Below are 20,839 nucleotides of genomic sequence, written 5' to 3' on the forward strand. Positions count from 1 at the left end.
GACACATCCTTAATGCACTAAAGGATATTTCGTTTTATGGAAAGGATCATGAGGATGCTTTCAAACATCTAGATGAGGTCAACGACATTGCTGACTATTTCAATGTCCCAAATATCAATAGAGATACTGTCTTGCTAAGGATGCTACCAGTTACTTTCAAAGGAGCTGCAAAAGACTGGTTGAAAGCACTCCCACCTGGTACAATCACTACTTGGGTTCAAATGCATGAGCAGTTTCTAGACCAATTTTTCCCACCATCCAAGATAGCAAAACTCAAGAAGGCAATAGCCAACTGTGAGCAACAGCCGGGGGAGTCACTATACGAGGCATGGGAGCGTTACAAAGGATTGTTAAGGAATTGTCCTCAACATGATCTTAATATTTAGCAAGAGATGTATATTTTCTATGTTGGGGTCAATGTCATGACTAGACAACTCCTTGATTCGCAAGGCCCTCTCATGAAGAAGAATCCTAATCAGATCAAGGTGCTAATTGAAGAATTCGCAAAACACTCTCGTGAGTACCACAACCCAAGACAAGATGGAACCAAAGGCAGTGGGGGTGCACAACCTGAAGAAATGGCTGCTATGATGGTGATGTTGAATAATATGGACCGGAGATTGACCCAAATGGACCAATCAATTCATGCAAAAAGAGTTGGATGTGAAAGGTGTAATGGTCCACACTTGACCAAGGATTGCAGCTTAGACGACAACGGGTACAAAAAGGCTCAAGTTTGCTACTCGAGTGGGGATAAGTATGATGAGGACTGGAGAAAACCAAAAAAAGAGTGGATGCCATATGATGAATACAAGAGGCAAAAGGAAGAAAAATATAAGCAGACAGGCCGAGGCATCTACCAAAAAGAGCAACCACCAGCCGAAAAGAAAGTAGACTTGGAAAACATTTTGACCAAATTTATGGAAGCTTCCGAGAAAAGGCATGATGACACCGATGCAGTGCTAAAGGAACACATGAAAATGATGAAAGAACAGCACACAATGATGATTTAACAGCAAGCCTCTTTAAGAAATCATCAAGCATCGATCCATAATTTAGAAGTCCAAGTTAGTCAATTAACTACTTTGGTGAGCAACAAATTATCCTCACAATTTCCTGAAAAGAATGCTCAATCCTATGTAATGATGATTGAGACTAAAGAAGAGGCCATCTCTGAGTTCCTAGAAGCACTAGAAGTGGAACCAAAGCCATCCGGACCAAAGCCAAAGAAGTCGAAGCTTGAAAACGAAATTGCTGCTGAAACACCAGACTCACGTCGTGAGCCCGCCACGCTCACGACGTGGCATCGGTCTGAACAGAAAATTCAGATTCCGTTCCGGCTTACCGACCCCCTTTGTCGTTTCCGTCTCGAGCACATCTCAGTCCACTGGAAAGGGAACATCTGGAATTTATTCATCAAATAAAGGGTATTCCTATTAATACCCCTTTTATCGATTCACTTTCAAAAATTCCAGAATACGCGAAGTTCCTACAAGATCTTATGGACACTCGTCAACAATTAAAGAAGAACTCTAAAGTAATTCTTAGTGAGCAAATTTCAAGAGTGGTATTGGGAGACATACCTAAGAAGATGGGAGATCCTGGACGCCTCACTCTTCCATGTGAGTTTGGTAACAACTTGAAGACTTATGCTTTAGCCGATTCTAGGGCTAGCATAAATTTGATGCCATATTCATTTTATCAAAAGCTAAATATTCAGAAAATGAAGGGTACAAAGATGACCATCCACATGGCCAATCGTTCGGTGATTCACCCGAGGGGAATTGTAGAAGACATCCTTGTTAAAATTGCGAAATTTGTTTTCCCAGTTGACTTTGTGATTATGGATATGAAGGAGGATGTGAATGTCCCAATTATTCTTGGCCGCCCTCTACTTAATACTGCTAGAGCTTTAGTTGATGTTCGTGAATCGAAGCTTACATTGAGGGTTGGTGATGATGAGGAGACATTTGGAATACAAGATCGTTTTCAAGGAGAAGATGTAAAAGGTGAGGTGTTCAATATGGATGAAGATAATGATCTTGAAGAATTGGAGAAGCTAATGGAGGAAGAAATCAAGACAATTCATCAAGTAAAACGCACCAAACCGAGAGCATCCGTCCCGTTCTTCGTTGAAGTCATTACATACACAAAACCAACAACTTTGATGAGTGAGGAAAGCGATGAATTGTCGAGTGATGAAGACGAGGCTACTTCCAAGGAGACAAGTCCAATGGTAAAGGAAGAAAAGATTCCTATGGAGCTTAATAAAAGTGAAGAAAAATTAGAGACTAAAGGGATAAAACGCAAGCTCGATGTAGATGAAGTAAAAGCTAAAAAGGAGAATTCAAAGAAGGCGTACATTAGAAGAGTTCAAGCATACAAGCGGCGATGGAAGGAGCAGAAGATCCAGCTGGTGATGGACTCTTCTGACAGCTCAACGTAGGAGGCACGGAGTCCGGCTCACGACTCGGTCAAAAAGAAGCGCTTCTCGGGAGGCAACCCGAGTTTGGTTTGGATTTTCTTTTCTTTTTAGTTTTTGCATTTTTAGTTTAGGAAAGTGATCAATTCATCATCCAAAAACTTTTAATTGGGAAAAATTAGCTGTGGGGTACTTTGGAATTAAGTGGAGAACAATTAAAATAGACAAATATAATTAACTAAATTAATTCTTATGTCCAGACTACATTCACGTCGTGGGCTTGTGCTCCACGTCGTGGGCTTGTGCTCCACGTCGTGGTTTATGGTGAAATACGGGAACTGACTTAGAGTAGCTCAAATTTTTTATTCCCACTAAGTATAAATAAGATGGACCGGAATAGTTTTAGCCCATTACAAAAACCACGTCGTGGTTTAGCCTTTCACGACGTGGCCGTTAAAAGTCACAGGGGGGGACCAGTTATAGAGACACTTTGACTATATGCCCCCATTTGTTTACTCTTGTGCACACGAACGGTGACAAACTGCCCCACAACGATTTTCTTTCACTTTTCTTCCATTTAGTTTGCATTTTCTTGTCTTTTAACTTCATAAGGTAAGTCTTTCATCTTCTAATTGTTGGTATTGTTATAATTTTATGCATTTTGGTGGTTAGGGTTTGTTTAGAAATTAAAAATCCCAAATTGGTTGAATTAGTTGGTGTTATAGGGATGCAGGGCCTTATATTAGTAAGAGAAACAAACCCCAAGTATGATATTTGATGAATTTTGACTGTACAATACTCGATCTGTTCTCACGGCCCGACTGCGCACCACGACGTGGAACGCTAGTCCACGTCGTGGTTCCTGGGCTGTCAAAATTTTGTTTCATTTTTATTGTAATACTTTGGGTGTTTTGGTTTGTTTTGGTTTGTTTTTTATTTCAGGCATGGCTCCTAGACGTGCGATTCAGCAGGAAAACAACCCGATCGATGTGGCGAGCATTCACCCATTGTATCGGTTTCCACAGAATATTTCTCATGCGTTGTTGACCACATACGAAAACCGGTTAGGATGGCTATATAATCGAGAGTTTGCCATAACACCCATCGTGGATTGGGGATGGCTTGGAGGTGTGGGCATGGTTGTTGAGTTTGAACGTTACTGGACAAAGGTGTACGAAGGCAATGATTTTTTTCTTTTACATGTCATGGGTGGAGGAATTTGTTTGCAATTCAAGAACCCGTATACCGGGAATTATCGATGGAGTTTTTCTCTACCGTAAGCTTTGAAGAACGGACTGTGGACTTTGATTATAACCGGGCACTTGTTTTCCGGTTAGGTGGGGTATATCGAGAATGCAGTCTTCGGGAGTTTGCTTGGCGCATGGGGCTATATATGGAAGTGGAGACTCAATCCCCGTTCTTCGTGCCATTTTTACTTAGGTGTGTTCGGGATTTTACTCCCGACACTTTGGACGTTCAGTTTTGGCGGACTATCTCCAATCACGAGTACAATTCTTGTGATTCTAGTGAAGCACAGATTCGGAATCCCGTGTATCGTTTTCTTCATCGCCTTGTCACCTTTTCTATCAACCACAAGCACCATGGTGATAAGGTTTCCATCCAGAATTTGTTTTACTTGTGGAGTATTATCACTCCCGGGGTTTGTTGCGACCTTCCCTACATGCTTGCTCGATTTATGGGGAAGAAGGCCGCCGGTTCAAGGCAAGGGAGTCTGATCACGGGTGGACATTTGGTCACTCGCCTTGCCCGGTCTTATGAGATTTTATCACCTAATTTTGTTCGGAACCTTACCCGATTCTCGGACAATGATTTGACAATTCAAGTGTTGGTGTTATGAGAGTGGTGGTAAATGTCGGGGGAGGGTATGTTATACCCCCGGAAGACGGAGAGCAAGAGATGGAGCAACCCGAGCAACAACCTCCGGCGAGACGACGAAGGAATGTGAGAGCCCAGGGAGATATGGATCGAGACCGTCACGCAGCACCACATGCGGGTGGAGTACCCACCGACCCGTTTCAGAGCCGGTTTGGGTCGTATTTGGATAATCTTCGTGGTGGGGTAACTTATAACACGCAAATTTTGGAGGTAATGTTTTCTCACATGGGTGTGGTGCGACCACCCTCCGTGCCACCGCAAGGCCCTTACATCCCGACTTGGGAGGAGCTTTGGATCCCGAGAGATGATGGAGAAGGGCCTAGTGGAGTTCAAGGACGAGACGAAGATGATTGATTTATTTTCGTTTTATTTAGTTTTTAGTTTTTATTTGTTTGGTTTTGAACTTGTTATGATTTGTAAGACTTGTAAACTATTATGTTACTTTTATTTGTCCTTTGGTTGCTCTATTTCAGATTTGCAATGGAGTCTCGGTAAGGAAAGTCGAGTCGAAAGCATTTACGTCTAGCCAAGAGTTGGATAGAGTCTAGAGTCAAGAGTCGAGACCCACAATTGGAAATAAGTGTGGGGTGCGTCGAAGATAAAGGACAGAGTCAGAAAGGGTCTTTAGAATACTGAATGAGAAGAGTCTTAACCAATTAAGACATTGGTTGAAGTTCCAAGTTGAATGAAGAAGTGGGAAATTTTATTTTCTGGTTGCCCAGTTTTCACGACGTGGTGACCATTCCACGTCGTGGCTATTCTACTCACGACGTGCTTTCTAAGTTTTCACAATATTGAAGTCCATTGGCACCTTTTACCTTATGGCTTACCATGTTTCTTCTTGGGATCATTATGAAGACCATTATGGCTCGTTTCCTCTACCATACAATGTGGCGTATGCTCTCCCACATTATTCTACACACTTTGGAGATTTGCATCCAGTTTTATTGAAGATCAAAGTTTCGATTAGTTGCTTGTTGGCTCATTCACATATTTCGCGAGTTCAAGGTCCAAGTTCCGATTTAGAAGAAGTCCATATTCGAGATGCACATTTCATCCACACGTTTGGAGTTCGATCACGCCACTGCTATCCCAGGGGAGTCTGTTCCTTTTTCTCCCTTTTATTGTTTTTAATTTAGTTTACGCATACAATGAGGGCATTGTATGTAATAAGTGTGGGGTAGGAGGTCGAAAAAGTAATTGCTTAGGTTGAAAAAAGTAAATTGCTAGAATTTAGTATAGGTTGAAAAAAGTAAATTGCTAGAATTTAGTAAATTTTAAAAAATTTTGGATATAGATTTGAAATAATAATCTAAATAAAAATTCTAGTAATAATGATAATCTAAACTTAAGTTGCTAGTGTTGTGTGGGATGATCCGATGAGAGCTCAAATGTTTAGTTCAGCCAATATACGTTATAGTGCATTAGTGGCCTCCTTTATTCTAGTGAAATCATGGGACAAAAACACAACCCTGCTTAGTTTGAGGGATGCAATATGTTTAGCAATCTGTACTTGAAATGTATCCAGGAAAACTAATATCTTTAACCAATAAAGGTTGAAGTTAAGCGCCCTTGCTTAAGCATGTAGGGTTTTGAGTGGAAAAAGTGAGATATTTATTAAAAAAAAGAGAGAAATTACCGAAAAGTTAAAAAGTTGAAGAATTTTTGGAGCTATCAAGTATAAAGTTCAAGTATAAAGTTTAAGTTTAAAGATCAAAGATAAAAAATTATGAAGAAAAATCAAAAGTTGAAGATACCAAAAATCACACAAAAAGGTGATGAATTCAAAGTACAAATTGAAGATCAAATGTCAAAGAAAGAAGAATTCAAGAGCTCCATTGTGGTATCTTAAAGTTGTAATTCTCTAGATTATATATGCTTGGGTGGCTTTACAAAAATACCTTGAGTTTAAAAAGATTTATGCGGATGGATTCGGAGGGATGCATAAAATGAGTGTTGTTCAAAAGAAGTGGGCGAGTGTTTATGAGGATTGTGAGTATATAGAATTGAGGGGGGTTACTTAGGAAAAATTTTAGACACAAATGCACGCGTTGAGGTCTTGGCATAATGGCTGAGCTGGAATTGGATTGTTCTATGTGGTGCTAGTGATGAAGGTTTAAGTTTAAATTAAGTAGATTTGTTTGAGGGCAAGCAAAACATAAGTGTGGGGTATTTTGATATTGCCATATTTATACATATTTTTAGGCAATATTTAGTTACATTTTTATTAATATTTTGGTTATTTGCATAGAATTATGGTACTTATAAGGATAAATTGTTATTTGCAGCCAAAGTAAAGCATTTTTGAAGAAAGGGACCAAAATTGACAATACTTGGAACATTGGAGACTTGGAGTACAAGAGTTGAAGAAATTCACAAATTTACCCGATACCACGACGTGAACTATAAGCCCACGACGTGGCATGAATATTGCAGAAGATAAGTGCGCGCGAAGCAAGAATCCTTGCCCGATACGTATAACTCTCAAATCACGACATGAAGCACCTTTCACGACGTGGACAGTGAAATTCGAGATTAATAAAAACCCAGGATGATTACAACTTGAAGAACTTTTGGCTGGTAGAGAGGAGATCTGGAGACAAAATTCAGAAGGGAAGAAGTGCTGGAATAGGGTTTTTACCACCAAGGAAGAAGAAGAGTACATCAATAGTTTATTTGTTTGGTACATTGATCATGACTTATACTGTGATTTGTTTTAGTTTGTTTGTTGCTATGAGCAGCTGAATCTAGCTACTCTTGTTTAGCTAGATGAAGCTTCTGACTTATGGTTTAGTTTAATTTACTATGGATTTGTTAAGTTGGTAGTTTGCTTGTGTTTGATTATTATTACCTAGCATGCTAATATTTGTTTCTTTAGTTGCTTAAATTCATGTTCTGTGTAGCTTAGTGACAATTAAATTACATGAACTTAAAACCTAGTGATTTAGTGAACATTGAATTGCTAGAGCTAGGATTGACCAATCTTAGATAGTAATTAAAGTAATTAAATTTAGATGTGCTAGAGAACATAAATTATGACCATAATTGTGTTTGCATAATCTTACATAACATATTCATAATCCATAACTGGTTCTGTGTTGATTGTGTGTGACCATATGTCACACCCCCAGCCATCGACAGAAACACCGGGTGGTGTAACATCATTCTTGGTATCACAGTTATATAACATACATTGAACAACACTAAAGAAAATACATACCTTTATTGATAACTGAAAGTTACATAACTGTTTTTCTAGGACCTATTACATAATATCCGACTATGGCATACTTCTTAATGAACAGAAAGGTAATAGTAAAACTTCTTCTGTTCGAATACATACCAGCTTTTCAAGTTCCTGAAAACACATGCATTTTAAAATACGTCAACATAAAGTTGGTGAGTCCACAGGTTTTGACTCCATATAATAATTCATTTTCCACGTTCAAAAGTATAGTTTTGAAAGTATCATTTTGATTCTCCAACGTTTAGTATATATATCCTAGGTATAATGGTTTACTTACCAAATAAGTATATACCTATAAGTCTCATATATTATATAAATGTTTGTACTTCCATACAAAAGAAAGTTGCTACGTATAAATCTTATTTCAATTCTATACGAGTAAAACCGCTACGTATAAATCTATTTCAATTCTATACGAGTATGTGTGTTAGGTTTAATTATCTACTTAATATACAAGTAGTACCTAGGGTATAAGTAGGGGGAACTTATACTTAACATTAATACTTGTATACGACAAAGTATAATGTTTCTAACAATTTGCTACCATGAGCCTGTAACCGCTGCTATGACATAGTACCTCTGATAAAACCCACTCATGATTTCCATGAGGAAAACCCACTCATGATTTACATGAGGAAAACCCACTCATGATTTCCATGAGGAACACCGCACGCTTCATCGACGCCGGAACAATAACAAGTAAAATGATAGTTCGTCACTTGCTTATGGTTGACTGTAGCTAACAGTCACAACTGGGGTGGTCAACCCGTATACTAATTATACACGACTTCCTTGATCACACGGGATTAACGGTTACAGTTCAGAGGATTTCCGCTAAGATCCCCAATCTTAGTTGATGAATACAATTACTAATGTTGACTTCGACGGCTTCCTATAGCTCTAACAACAAAAGCATCTTCATGTCTAAAACCCTAAGTTACTAGACTATGCTTTTAAACATTACTCCTAACCTTATAAAATTTAGGCAGTATAACAGCTATAGCTTGAAGTAAAACCAGGTTTTATCTTGACATAAAACCAATAACAACAACAACATATAATATACCAGTTTTTATCTTGTCATAAAACTAACAATAACAACATACTTTATAAATTAACATATAGAACTTCCGAATATAACTTCGGAACTATATCGCACACAACATATATATAGAATCCTAAGTATAACTCAAGATCTACATTAGTATACTACTATAACATGATAACAACTATACGATAGTTGTATACCTTCAGATACGAAATAACTATATCCCAGTTATTATAACTATCTACGTTGATACTGATATACTATCATATAGATATAATAATAACGTATGTATAATATTTAGCATGCGTTTTCCCCCAAAATCTACGCAGAAACGGTCAGCGTACGAGGTCGTCGGGGCTCGGGATGCAAGATGGCTTCAGCAAAGGAGAGAGGAGAAAGAATGTAACATCCGGATTTCCAGGTATCATAATTTAATATTTGTTTTGAGATGAGAAGAAGGACTCGACGAGTTGACGCCTAAACTCGTCGAGTAGGATCGCGAATGATGACTCGGATTAATGAATGGACTCGACGAGCCGCTGAGTCGACTCGACGAGTCCGCGCTGTTGGCAGAAACCCTAAATCTTTGCGCTTGAGCCCTATTTAAAGGCACTTATGGCCTTCAATTGCGGCTACCTTTCCAGAAGAGAGAACCCTAGCGAGTTTGAGTGTGTAGAGTGAGAGGAAGAGCTATATTGAACTATTTGGTGTGATTTTGCAAAGGAGGAGAAAAGTTCCAGCAAGAAGGACCAGAGGAGGTTGTTGTTCTGAGTTAGTCAAGCAAGGAGCTTCATTCTGAGGTACCAAATCGAACCCCTCTTCTTCCGTATTGTGTAGATTCCATTTTTGGGGTTAGGGCTTGAATCACTTCATTTTTGGGGTCTTGAATTCATTAAATCCCTTTTCCTTGTTGTGTTATAGATCTGGACCTTTCTAGGTCCAGAGAGCCAGAAAGTATCAAGCTTTAGTCGAGTAATCATAGGGTTTTGAAGCTAGGAAGCAATAATGGGGTTTCTATGGTATATAATGCAAGATACACCATGCATTGACACCAAGTTCAGACCTTTACGTGGTTTTTGGGTGTTAGAAGGCCAGATCTATAAGTTAGAGAAACAGATCTGACCTCAGAAGGTCACATGAGTAATGCCATGGAAGAAACTCGCCGAGTCCATGAGAGAACTCGACGAGTCGGATCGGGTTGCTCCGCGATTCGTGATCAGTGGTAACCCGTCGAGTGAAAGGTTAACTCGACGAGTCGAGTGAGGCCTTAAAAGGATTCAGAGGACACACATGGACTCGCCGAGTCACCCGAGTGCACTCGACGAGTCTGGTCAAAGTTGGACCGTTGACTGGAGTTGACTTTCGTTGACTTTTAGGGTTTGGTCAACAAGTAGACATTTGGACCATTGGAGGGGTAAAATGGTCTTTTCCCCTTCTGTGAGATTATAGGAAGGGATTAGTCTAGCCTTTGAGAATTGTTGTTAATTAGAGGTAAATTACTTTATGTGATTAGGCGGAGGCTAGATCAGTATTTCGAGTTCGAGACTTTCCGAGATTACCCGAGGTGAGTCTTCTCACTATACATTACCTAGAGTGGTATCCATGTACAGACCGGAGGGTCTTATGTGTTATGTGTTTACTTGAGATTATGTGTATTGTGATTTATGTATGCTATGTGATATTTAGACCGGACCGGAGGGTCCAACGATTTAGACCGTACCAGAGGGTCCAACGAGCTAGACCGGACCGGAGGGTCCAACGAGCTACGGGACTAGAGGGTCCCGCTGAGACACATTGACCAGAAGGTCTTACCGAGTTATAGCCTCGAGTGGATTATGTACTGTATATGGTATTTTGGGGAACTCACTAAGCATTTATGCTTACCGTGTTATGTGAAATGTGTTTCAGGTACTAGCGAGGATCGCAGGAAGGAGCCAACATGATTTGTACACACTGACAGAGGATTTGTATTTGAGATTCTGGGATATGTTTTACCGTGATAACATTTGATACTTGAGTTTTTGAGATGATTTATATGAGTTATGTTATGTTTGAAAAATGAAAAATTGTTTGAAAATTTACGTCGTTACAAGTTGGTATCAGAGCCTAGGTTTGAGGGATTCGGATGCACCTTCGGGCATATCTGAACTCAAACTGAGGAATTGAGCAAAAATTTCATAAAAGAAACTATTTTTCTAAAAAGAGTAAAAGATTTTGAGAAAAGCAGAACGGAGCAGTGTGTACGATCAGCCAGCGCCCCGAACGGTGATTTCCCAAAATACCCTTACATTATGTGTTATGAGATATTATGTGATATGCTATGCATGCTAGAGTAGGCTAGGTATTCATATTTAGGACTAGAGTGGGCCTGATTTGTGATGCCTTAGCCTAGGAGTTACTGCTACTGTGAATTTCTTTGAGTGTGAGTAGGTAGCAGGGAGGAGCTTATGAGAGGTCTATTAGGTGGTAGGCTGCGCTCGGCGAGATATAGGGTACTTGTGAACTAGAATCCTAGGAGGAGGACTTGGGGTGATTACTGATGTGGTGTGGAAGGTAGTATAAGGGCCCGTACTACTAGAAGCACTGGATCAGTGAGCAGCCCAAGTAAGAATCCTTAGGGTACTAAGGAGCAAGTAGGGTTGAGTGATAGAGTACAAGAATCCTCGAGCGAGTCTCTGATTTCTTTTGTGTTATATTTCAGAGACATTATGGTGGGTACGCGCCACACTCCAGAGAGCAGCGGTGTTAGCGATGACGAGATTTGCAGGATGATTCATGATGAGGTGGTTGCAGCCATTCGAGCTGAGATACCAGAGATGTTTTGGTCTATCAAGACCACGCTGATTGAGACATTTGACGAGCGGTACGCTGCTCTTACCGATGCTGCTGTTGCTGCGGCCACCGCAGCCGTTGCCGCTGCTAGGCCACAGGGGGGTGACTCGTTGCTGTACCGGGAGTTCAGCAACATGAAGCCACTAGAGTTTGATGGGACTCAGGATCCGATAGCCGCGATGAGATGGATCTCTGACATTGAGGGGTGCTTCTACACATGTTCTTGTCCGGAGCATCTGAGGGTACGGTTCGCGCTGAACCAGCTTTGCTTGGGAGCGAAGGATTGGTGGAAGTTTGTGACGGCTGACTTTACTCCTTCAGAGATTACAGCGGTGACCTGGGAGAGGTTCACCACCATGTTCCGAGATGAGTATGTTCCCCCTGTGGAGAGGGAACGTCTAGCCCAGGAGTTCTTGTCCCTCAAGCAGGGGACGGAGTCCGTGACTGTGGTTACACGAATGTTTCACGAGAGGGCGTTGTTTTGCCCTGAACATGTGTCTTCTGAGCAAGCACGCATGAGTCAATATCTGAGCATACTGAGGAGAGACATTCGTGAGTTTGTGGCGAACTCGACATACCAGACATTTGCCGAGCTCCAGGTGAATGCCCGGAAGAGGGATATTGAGCTAGAGAATTTAGGCCAGGGAGGAGGCTGAGTCTCAGAGGAGGGACAGGCGGCCGACACAGTCTCAGCCGGCAGCCAAGCGAGCAAAGCCCGCTGATTCGAGATCTGGAGGTCCGAAGGGCCTTACTTGCGGGAAGTGCGGCAAGAGCCATGAGGGAGTGTGCAGAGAAGGGGTGTGCTACAAGTGTGGCAAGGAGGGGCATTTCGCGAGGGATTGCCCCAAGGGGTTTGCAGTTTGCTTCCACTGCAACCAGACTGGCCTTCGGAAGGCCAAGTGCCCATAGCTACTTCAGGGATCAGCTCAGGGATCTGCTCCTGCTGCTACTAGAACCACCGAGGCCCGACCAGTGAAGGCTGAGGCACTGAAGGCTCACGGGAGAGCCTTTCAGTTGACATCGGAGGAGGTCCGCGCAGCGCCCGATGTTGTGGCTGGTATGTATTTTTTTATTTACATATACTGAGTTTGAGATGTTGTGCTTATATGGTGGTATGCATAGGTACTTTTCTTGTGAGTCCTGTACCTGCTTTGGTGTTGTTTGAATCGGGTGCGAGTCGATCTTTTATGTCATTAGCGTTTAGTCAGCACATCAATATCCGACGAGAGGCGTTGAGTCGACCTCTGCGAGTTTCTATAGCTGACGAGCGAGCGGTTTATGCTATTGATGTGATTCGAGGATGTGTACTCGAGATTTTTGGTGTTGAGTTCCCGATAGATTTGGTACCGATTGCGATGGGGGATGTTTGTGTCATCGTGGGCATGGACTGGTTGAGCCGAATCGGAGCTGTTATCGACTGCAAGCGTCAGTTGGTGACCATACGAGACCCTAGTGGGGGAGTACTTACGGTCTATGGCGAGGGTACCCGATCTGGGTCAGCATTTTGCTCGGCTGCCAGAGCGAGATAGAGTCTACAGCAGGGCTGTAGAGGGTTGTAGCCTATGTGATGGATACACGAGTTGCCGCAGAGAGGCCGAGTTCTGTCGGCGAGGTACCGATAGTGCGAGAGTTTCCGGATGTTTTCCCCGAGGAGTTGCCGGGTGCGCCTCCCGAGAGGCATGTGGAGTTCCGCATCGATTTGGTCCCGGGGGCAGCGCCTATTGCAAGGCACCCTATCGCCTTGCGCCACTGGAGATGCATGAGTTATCCTCCCAGCTTCAGGAGCTGTTGGGGAAGGGATTCATCCGACCGACTAGCTCGCCGTGGGGAGCGCTGATCCTTTTTGTCAAGAAAAAGGATGGTTCACACTGGATGTGCATTGATTACCGGGAGTTGAACAAGTTAACAGTCAAGAACCGCTATCCATTACCGAGGATCGACGATCTGTTCGATCAGTTGCAGGGAGCGTCTTGGTTTTCCAAGATAGACTTGAGGTCTGGATATCACCAGATGAGGGTGCGTGATGAGGATATCCAGAAGACGACGTTCAGGACTCGTTATGGGCATTACGAGTTCGTGGTGATGCCTTTTGGGCTCACCAATGGTCCAACAACGTTCATGGATCTCATGAACCGGGTATGCAGGCCGATGTTGGATCCATCGACGATATTCTAGTGTATTCGAGATCCAGAGAGCAGGATGAAGAGCACCTGAGGGAGATCCTTGGAGTGCTGAGATCGGAGAGGTTTTATGCCAAATTCTCCAAATGTGATTTATGGTTACGAGAGGTCCAGTTCTTGGGACATCTCATTAATCAGAGTGGGATATTGGCCGATCCGGCCAAGATTGAGGCTGTCATGAGTTGGTAGGTGCCGAGATCCCCCACCGAGATCAGGAGTTTTCTGGGGTTGGCCGGCTACTATCGAAGATTTATCAGAGATTTCTCCAAGATTGCCGTTCCCCTCACCAGATTGACCCGGAAGGGCGTTGCTTTTACTTGGGGTCCCGAGCAGCAGACCTCGTTTGAGACTCTTCGCCAGAGATTATGCGAAGCCCCGGTGTTAGTCCTTCCGGAGGGAATGGAGGATTTCATGGTGTATTGTGATGCGTCTATATCGGGGTTGGGTGCGGTGCTTATGCAGAGAGGACACGTGATAATGTACGCATCGAGGCAGTTGAAGCCTCATGAGACGAGGTATACCACCCACGATTTGGAGTTGGGGGCAGTGGTATTCACCCTCAAGATATGGTGCCATTATTTGTATGGGGTTCGGTGTACCATATACACGGACCACAAGAGTTTGAAGTATCTGATAGATCAGCCCAACCTGAATATGCGCCAGAGGAGATGGTTGGATGTGGTAAAGGATTACGACTGTGAGATCCTGTACCACCCGGGCAAGGCGAACGTGGTAGCCGATGCTCTAAGCCGCAGGGCGGAGAGTGCCCCGATTCGAGATATATGCATGAGGATGACGGTGATGACTCCGGTGTTGGATACCATTCGAGAGGCCCAGGCAGAGGCTGTGAGACCGGAGAACCGCAAAAGAGAGCGGGTGATTGGGCAGGTATCCGAGTTTGTGACGGATAGCCGGGGACTTATGACCTTTCATGGTCGAATTTGGGTGCCGTATACGGGCGGGGCACGTAGCACTCTGATGGAGGAGGCACATAGATCGAGATTCTCGATCCATCCCGGGGCCACTAAGATGTATTTGGACCTGAAGAGGGACTACTGGTGGCCCTGTATGAAGAGGGATGTTGCATGGGTAGTAGAGAGGTGCTTGACTTGTCGCCAGGTTAAGGCCGAGCACCAGCGTCCACATGGAAAATTACAGCCAATAGAGGTTCCCCAGTGGAAGTGGGAACAAATTTCTATGGATTTTATCACCAAATTGATGAGGACCGCGAGAGGTGTTGATGCAATTTGGATGATTGTGGATCGGCTGACGAAGAGCGCTCACTTCCTTGCTATCAGTGAGAGCTCTTCAACAGAGAGGCTGACAGAGATATATCTGAGGGAGGTGGTGTCGCGGCATGGAGTGCCGATCTTGATTGTGTCAGACTGAGATGTACGTTTCACTTCCAGGTTCTGGAAAAAGTTCCATGAGGAGTTGGGAACGAGATTGCAATTCAGTACTGCTTACCACCCACAGACGGATGGGCAGAGTGAGCGGACGATACAGACGCTCGAGGACATGCTTCGAGCATGTGTTATGGACTTCGGGGGAAGTTGGGACATATACCTACCTTTGGCTGAGTTTTCTTACAACAACAACCACCATTCGAGTATAGGTATGCCTCCCTTTGAGCTTTTACATGGGAGGAGGTGTCGAACCCCCATCTGTTGGGGAGAGGTAGGGCAGCGAGTGATGGGTAGCACTGAGATAGTGCTTAAGACGACTGAGCAGATACAACAGATCAGACAGAGGTTGATGACAACCCAGAGTCGCCAGAAGAGTTATGCGGAGAGGCGGCAATCCGAGCTCGAGTTTCAGGTTGGAGATTTCATACTCCTGAAGGTATCTCCTTGGAAAGGAATGATCCGATTCAGGAAGAGGGGCAAGCTGGGACCCCGATACATTGGTTCGTTCAGGGTGACCACGAGAGTGGGTAAGGTAGCTTACCGTTTGGAGCTACCTGCGGAGTTGAGCCAGATTCATGATACCTTCCACGTATCCTAGTTGAGGAAGTGTATAGTCGATGAGACGACAGTAGTGCCACTAGAGGATATTCAGGTAGATGCGAGCCTGAATTACATTGAGAGGCCGATCGCGATCTTGGATCAGAAGATCAAGGTTCTGAGGAACAAGGAGGTGCCTCTGGTTCAGGTCCAGTGGCAACATCGGGGAGGGTCCGAGCTGACTTGGGAGCCGGAGATGGAGATGCGGGAGCAGCATCCAAAGTTGTTTGCAGAGTAAGACTTCGAGGGCGAAGTCTGATTCTAGTGGGGGAGAATTGTAACATCTGGATTTCCAGTTATCATAATTTAATATTTGTTTTGAGATGAGAAGAGGGACTCGACGAGTTAACGCCTAAACTCGTCGAGTAGGATCGCGAATGATGACTCGGATTAATGAATGGACTTGACGAGCCGGTGAGTCGACTAGACGAGTCCGCGCTGTTGGCAGAAACCCTAAATCTTTGGGCGTGAGCCCTATTTAAAGGCACTTATGGCCTTCAATTGCGGCTACCTTTACAGAAGAGAGAACCCCAGCGAGTTTGAGTGTGTAGAGTGAGTGGAAGAGCTATATTGAGATATTTGGTGTGATTTTGCAAAGGAGGAGAAAAGTTCCAGCAAGAAGGACCAGAGGAGGTTGTTGTTCTAAGTTAGTCAAGCAAGGAGCTTCATTCTGAGGTACCAAATCGAACTCCTCTTCTTCCCTATTGTGTAGATTCCATTTTTGGGGTTAGGGCTTGAATCACTTCATTTTTGGGGTCTTGAATTCATTAAATCCCTTTTCCTTGTTGTGTTATAGATCTGGACCTTTCTAGGTCCAGAGAGCCAGAAAGTATCAAGCTTTAGTCGAGTAATCATAGGGTTTTGAAGCTAGGAAGCATTAATGGGGTTTCTATGGTATATAATGCAAGATACACCATGCATTGACACCAAGTTTAGACCTTTACGTGGTTTTTGGGTGTTAGAAGGCCAGATCTATAAGTTAGAGAAACAGATCTGACCTCAGAAGGTCACATGAGTAATGCCATGGAAGAAACTCGCCGAGTCCATGAGAGAACTCGACGAGTCGGATCGGGTTGCTCCGCGATTCGTGATCAGTGGTAACCCGTCGAGTGAAAGGTTAACTCGACGAGTCGAGTGAGGCCTTAAAAGGATTCAGAGGACACACATGGACTCGCCGAGTCACCCGAGTGCACTCGACGAGTCTGGTCAAAGTTGGACCGTTGACTGGAGTTGACTTTCGTTGACTTTTAGGGTTTGGTCAACAAGTAGACATTTGGACCATTGGAGGGGTAAAATGGTCTTTTCCCCTTCTGTGAGATTATAGGAAGGGATTAGTCTAGCCTTTGAGAATTGTTGTTAATTAGAGGTAAATTACTTTATGTGATTAGGCGGAGGCTAGATCAGTATTTCGAGTTCGAGACTTTCCGAGATTACCCGAGGTGAGTCTTCTCACTATACATTACCTAGAGTGGTATCCATGTACAGACCGGAGGGTCTTATGTGTTATGTGTTTACTTGAGATTATGTGTATTGTGATTTATGTATGCTATGTGATATTTAGACCGGACCGGAGGGTCCAACGATTTAGACCGTACCAGAGGGTCCAACGAGCTAGACCGGACCGGAGGGTCCAACGAGCTACGGGACTGGAGGGTCCCGCTGAGACACATTGACCAGAAGGTCTTACCGAGTTATAGCCTCGAGTGGATTATGTACTGTATATGGTATTTTGGGGAACTCACTAAGCATTTATGCTTACCGTGTTATGTGAAATGTGTTTCAGGTACTAGCGAGGATCGCGGGAAGGAGCCAACATGATTTGTACACACTGACAGAGGATTTGTATTTGAGATTCTGGGATATGTTTTACCGTGATAACATTTGATACTTGAGTTTTTGAGATGATTTATATGAGATATGTTATGTTTGAAAAATGAAAAATTGTCTGAAAATTTACGTCGTTACAAAGAAGTTCATGTGTAAGAATAGCTGAAGTCGGACATGTTATTTATAGTAAGGATTTTGGACTCTCACGTCGTGAGTTTTATAGTCTCACGTCGTGAGTTTGGATCTTATCCCCGTCGACTTGCCATTTGCGTCCCTAGCTTCGGAAGGTGGCCATGTGACTCATCACGTCGTGAGATATCCTTGCTCACGTCGTGAGTTTGGATCTTATCCCCTCGCAGCCTCGTCACACACCTTCTAGATTCCAAGATGTGGCAAAATGACTCATCACGTCGTGAGTTCTGTGCTCACGTCGTGAGCTCAGTCAGATTAGGGTTTCTGACAGTTGAATCTTCGGAAGGTGGTAACTTTCACATACGAACTCCGTTTTTGACGTTCGTTATATGCATGCGTAGGTAATTACAAGTACTGCAACTCTCTTTTAGACTCCAATAGCTAATTCTAAGTCTATTTTAAATTCCTCTTATTATAGAGATTTATAGTGTTCGGTTTATCATAACTTCTTCATGCGAAGTCAGATTCAGACATTCTCTATATTTTTGGAATCGTATGGACGTATACTTTGATTTGTATCATAAAGAAAGTTCATATTTGTATTAGAATTTATCATGAACTACATAACACTCTTATCACATTACTAGTTTAACAAAATCACATTACATGATTGGCATAATCACATGTGATTGTCTATTGACCTATTTTGACTAGTGTTACACCATACATAGTTTTACATGAATTAGTTTAATATTGGTAAGTTTAGACTTAAATTACTAATACAATAATAACCAACTTGATAATCCATAATTGTCAGCTAACCATAAAGAAGAAGTGTATTCGAACTAAATAGAGTGTTTTTTAATAATTGATTGAATTTGAGTTAAGTTAGTCTGATCTTGCAAAATTGGATAAAAATCCACTTAAAGCTTATTAAAAAATTAGGTTAATTTGGTAGTAATTAATTAATTAGACAATACCGTTCCCTGTGATCGACACCCGACTTACCCTACTATTCTATAATTTTAACTAGGTACACTGCCTAGGTGCAATTTAGTTAGTTAAGGTAGTTAGGTTATAAATATTAAAATTAGGTGTAGCTAATTGTACACATCATATAACCTCCATGGAGCATCCATGGAGCACCCAATGGGTCCTAGCCCAATCTAGTGAATCATGAACCATAAGCCCACTACATAAGAATGAATGATTTACATAACCAATCCTCATATATTTAATTAGTCTCTTTTTGATCACAAAATTAATTCCAAGTTAATTCTTGATCAATACTAATTAAATAATATGATTCATATTAATATATTAGAACTTATAATATATTAACAAATCGTAAGTGTCCTTTTCTCATTTTGTCTATCCAACAGTTGAGATGTCGATGCAACCCAAATGGACCATGCCAAGCCGGGTCAAGTACATACTAAATATAGTTATGGACTTAGACACCTTATCCAACAGTCTCCCACTTGGATAAGTCTAATAACTATAGTTACAGGTATGACTTCAGGAACCGACCAGCAATCGTAGCTCTTTCAAAGTCTCGCGGAACTAAGATGATGATGATGCGCCATTTAAGATAAGTGATCATATTGTAACGCCCCATTTCTAGTATGTAATTTAAATATAGTATTTTACTTTCCTAAGAGGTACTCGATGAGTCAGTAGCCCGACTCGTCGAGTGGAGACGGGATTTACACGCGTTTTTAGCGGGCGACTCGACGAGTTCATATTCCGGACTCGGCGAGTCCGTCAGTCTGGATGAAACCCTAAATCCCAGGGATTTGTACCCTATTTAAACGTCATTATAGCCTCCCATCCCAGCCTCCAGCACCTCTAGAGCATTTCTCTGTAAACCCTAGTCCCCATTGTTGAGCTTGAGTGTTTTGTGCTAACTTGGAAGTTGTAGAAGAGAAGGAAGGAAAGAAGACCAATAGAAGAGAAAGGAGATCCAGAATCTAGCTTCCATTTGCTACATATTCTGGTAATAAAGTTATTACCTTGCTTATTCTTCCATTAAACCCTCTTTTATGCTTGTTTATGTCTCTTTTGGAGCTTTATATGATTCAAACTCGAGATTTGAGCTCTCCTTTGGATAGAGACCATAGATCTGAATGTTATTGAACTCTAGAAACTCAATATAACTACCTTTATGCAAATATAGCCTTGTTCCAAACCCTAAGTGCTTAGTGTTGGATGATTTTGGTGTTTTAGCCCCATTCTCGTGTGCATGCACGTAAAGTTTGAAACTTTACGTGTAAAACCAGCCCTAGAAGCCCAGATCTATGAATTGGATGCACTGAAATCGACTAGAATCGACTGTATAGTAATGGCATGCAGAAGACTCGGCGAGTCCACGTCGTGACTCGGCGAGTCCAAGGCAATCTTCTTGCCTCAAGAACAGACTCGACGAGTTGTTCATACAACTCGGCGAGTCACAATCAGGACGTGTTCTTATGATGAAGGAGAACTCGACGAGTTGTTCATACAACTCGGCGAGTCGGATGAAGTTAGACTCGATGTTAGTATCGAAGAAGAACTCGTCGAGTCTTTGCCAAACTCGACGAGTAGAAGCGGGTAAAGGATTAGAAAGAATGATAGGGACTCAGCGAGTTGGCGGCCCAACTCGGCGAGTCCGGTCAACTGAAAGTTGACTTTGACCAGGGGTAAAATAGTCATTTTACCCTGAGATTAGTTATCAGTATTTGATTTAGTGTTTATGGGATTTGTAGCCGGGGAGTTCCAGAGCAGCAATCGGACAGTTTCAGATTTAGCATCTCAACAGCCAGCGTTACGAGGTGAGTTTCCTTCCAGTAGGAACGGGTCTACTGCCACAATGCCGGCCCGTTTAGTTAGCAGTAGTTCCGGACTTCGGTCCGATGCAGTAGTTCAGTGTGCTTGATGTTTTTGTGGTTCAAGCCTGTCTCTGTGTTATATGTTCCGGACTTCGGTCCGATGCAGTATGCAGTATACGTGTTTATGCTAGTAGTTATGATTATGCTATGCTATGTTCAGTTAGTTCCGGACTTTGGTCCGATGCAGTTTCAGGACTTTGGTCCGATGCAGAGGGCAAGGCCCAGGTTAGTTCCGGACTTCGGTCAGATGCAGTTTCCGGACTTCGGTCCGATGCAGTGGGCAAGGCCCTGGTTAGTTCCGGACTTCGGTCCGATGCAGTTTCCGGACTTCGGTCCGATGTAGTGGGCAAGGCCCAGTAGTTGCTTTATATGTTATTGTATGGTA

At 42.8% G+C, this 20,839-nt stretch overlaps 1 non-coding gene across 1 annotated transcript; it reads right to left on the reverse strand.

The window, feature by feature from the left end:
- Window positions 1-269: 269 nt before the first annotated feature.
- Window positions 270-376, reverse strand: LOC145110270 (small nucleolar RNA R71). Its single transcript, XR_013709653.1, has one exon. It is a non-coding gene; the product is annotated as a small nucleolar RNA R71 (small nucleolar RNA).
- Window positions 377-20,839: the final 20,463 nt, after the last annotated feature.

This window comes from Lactuca virosa, chromosome 4 (genome assembly GCF_052849685.1).
Source record: "Lactuca virosa cultivar CGN04683 chromosome 4, Lactuca_virosa_CGN04683_v6, whole genome shotgun sequence".
NCBI lineage: Eukaryota > Viridiplantae > Streptophyta > Magnoliopsida > Asterales > Asteraceae > Lactuca > Lactuca virosa.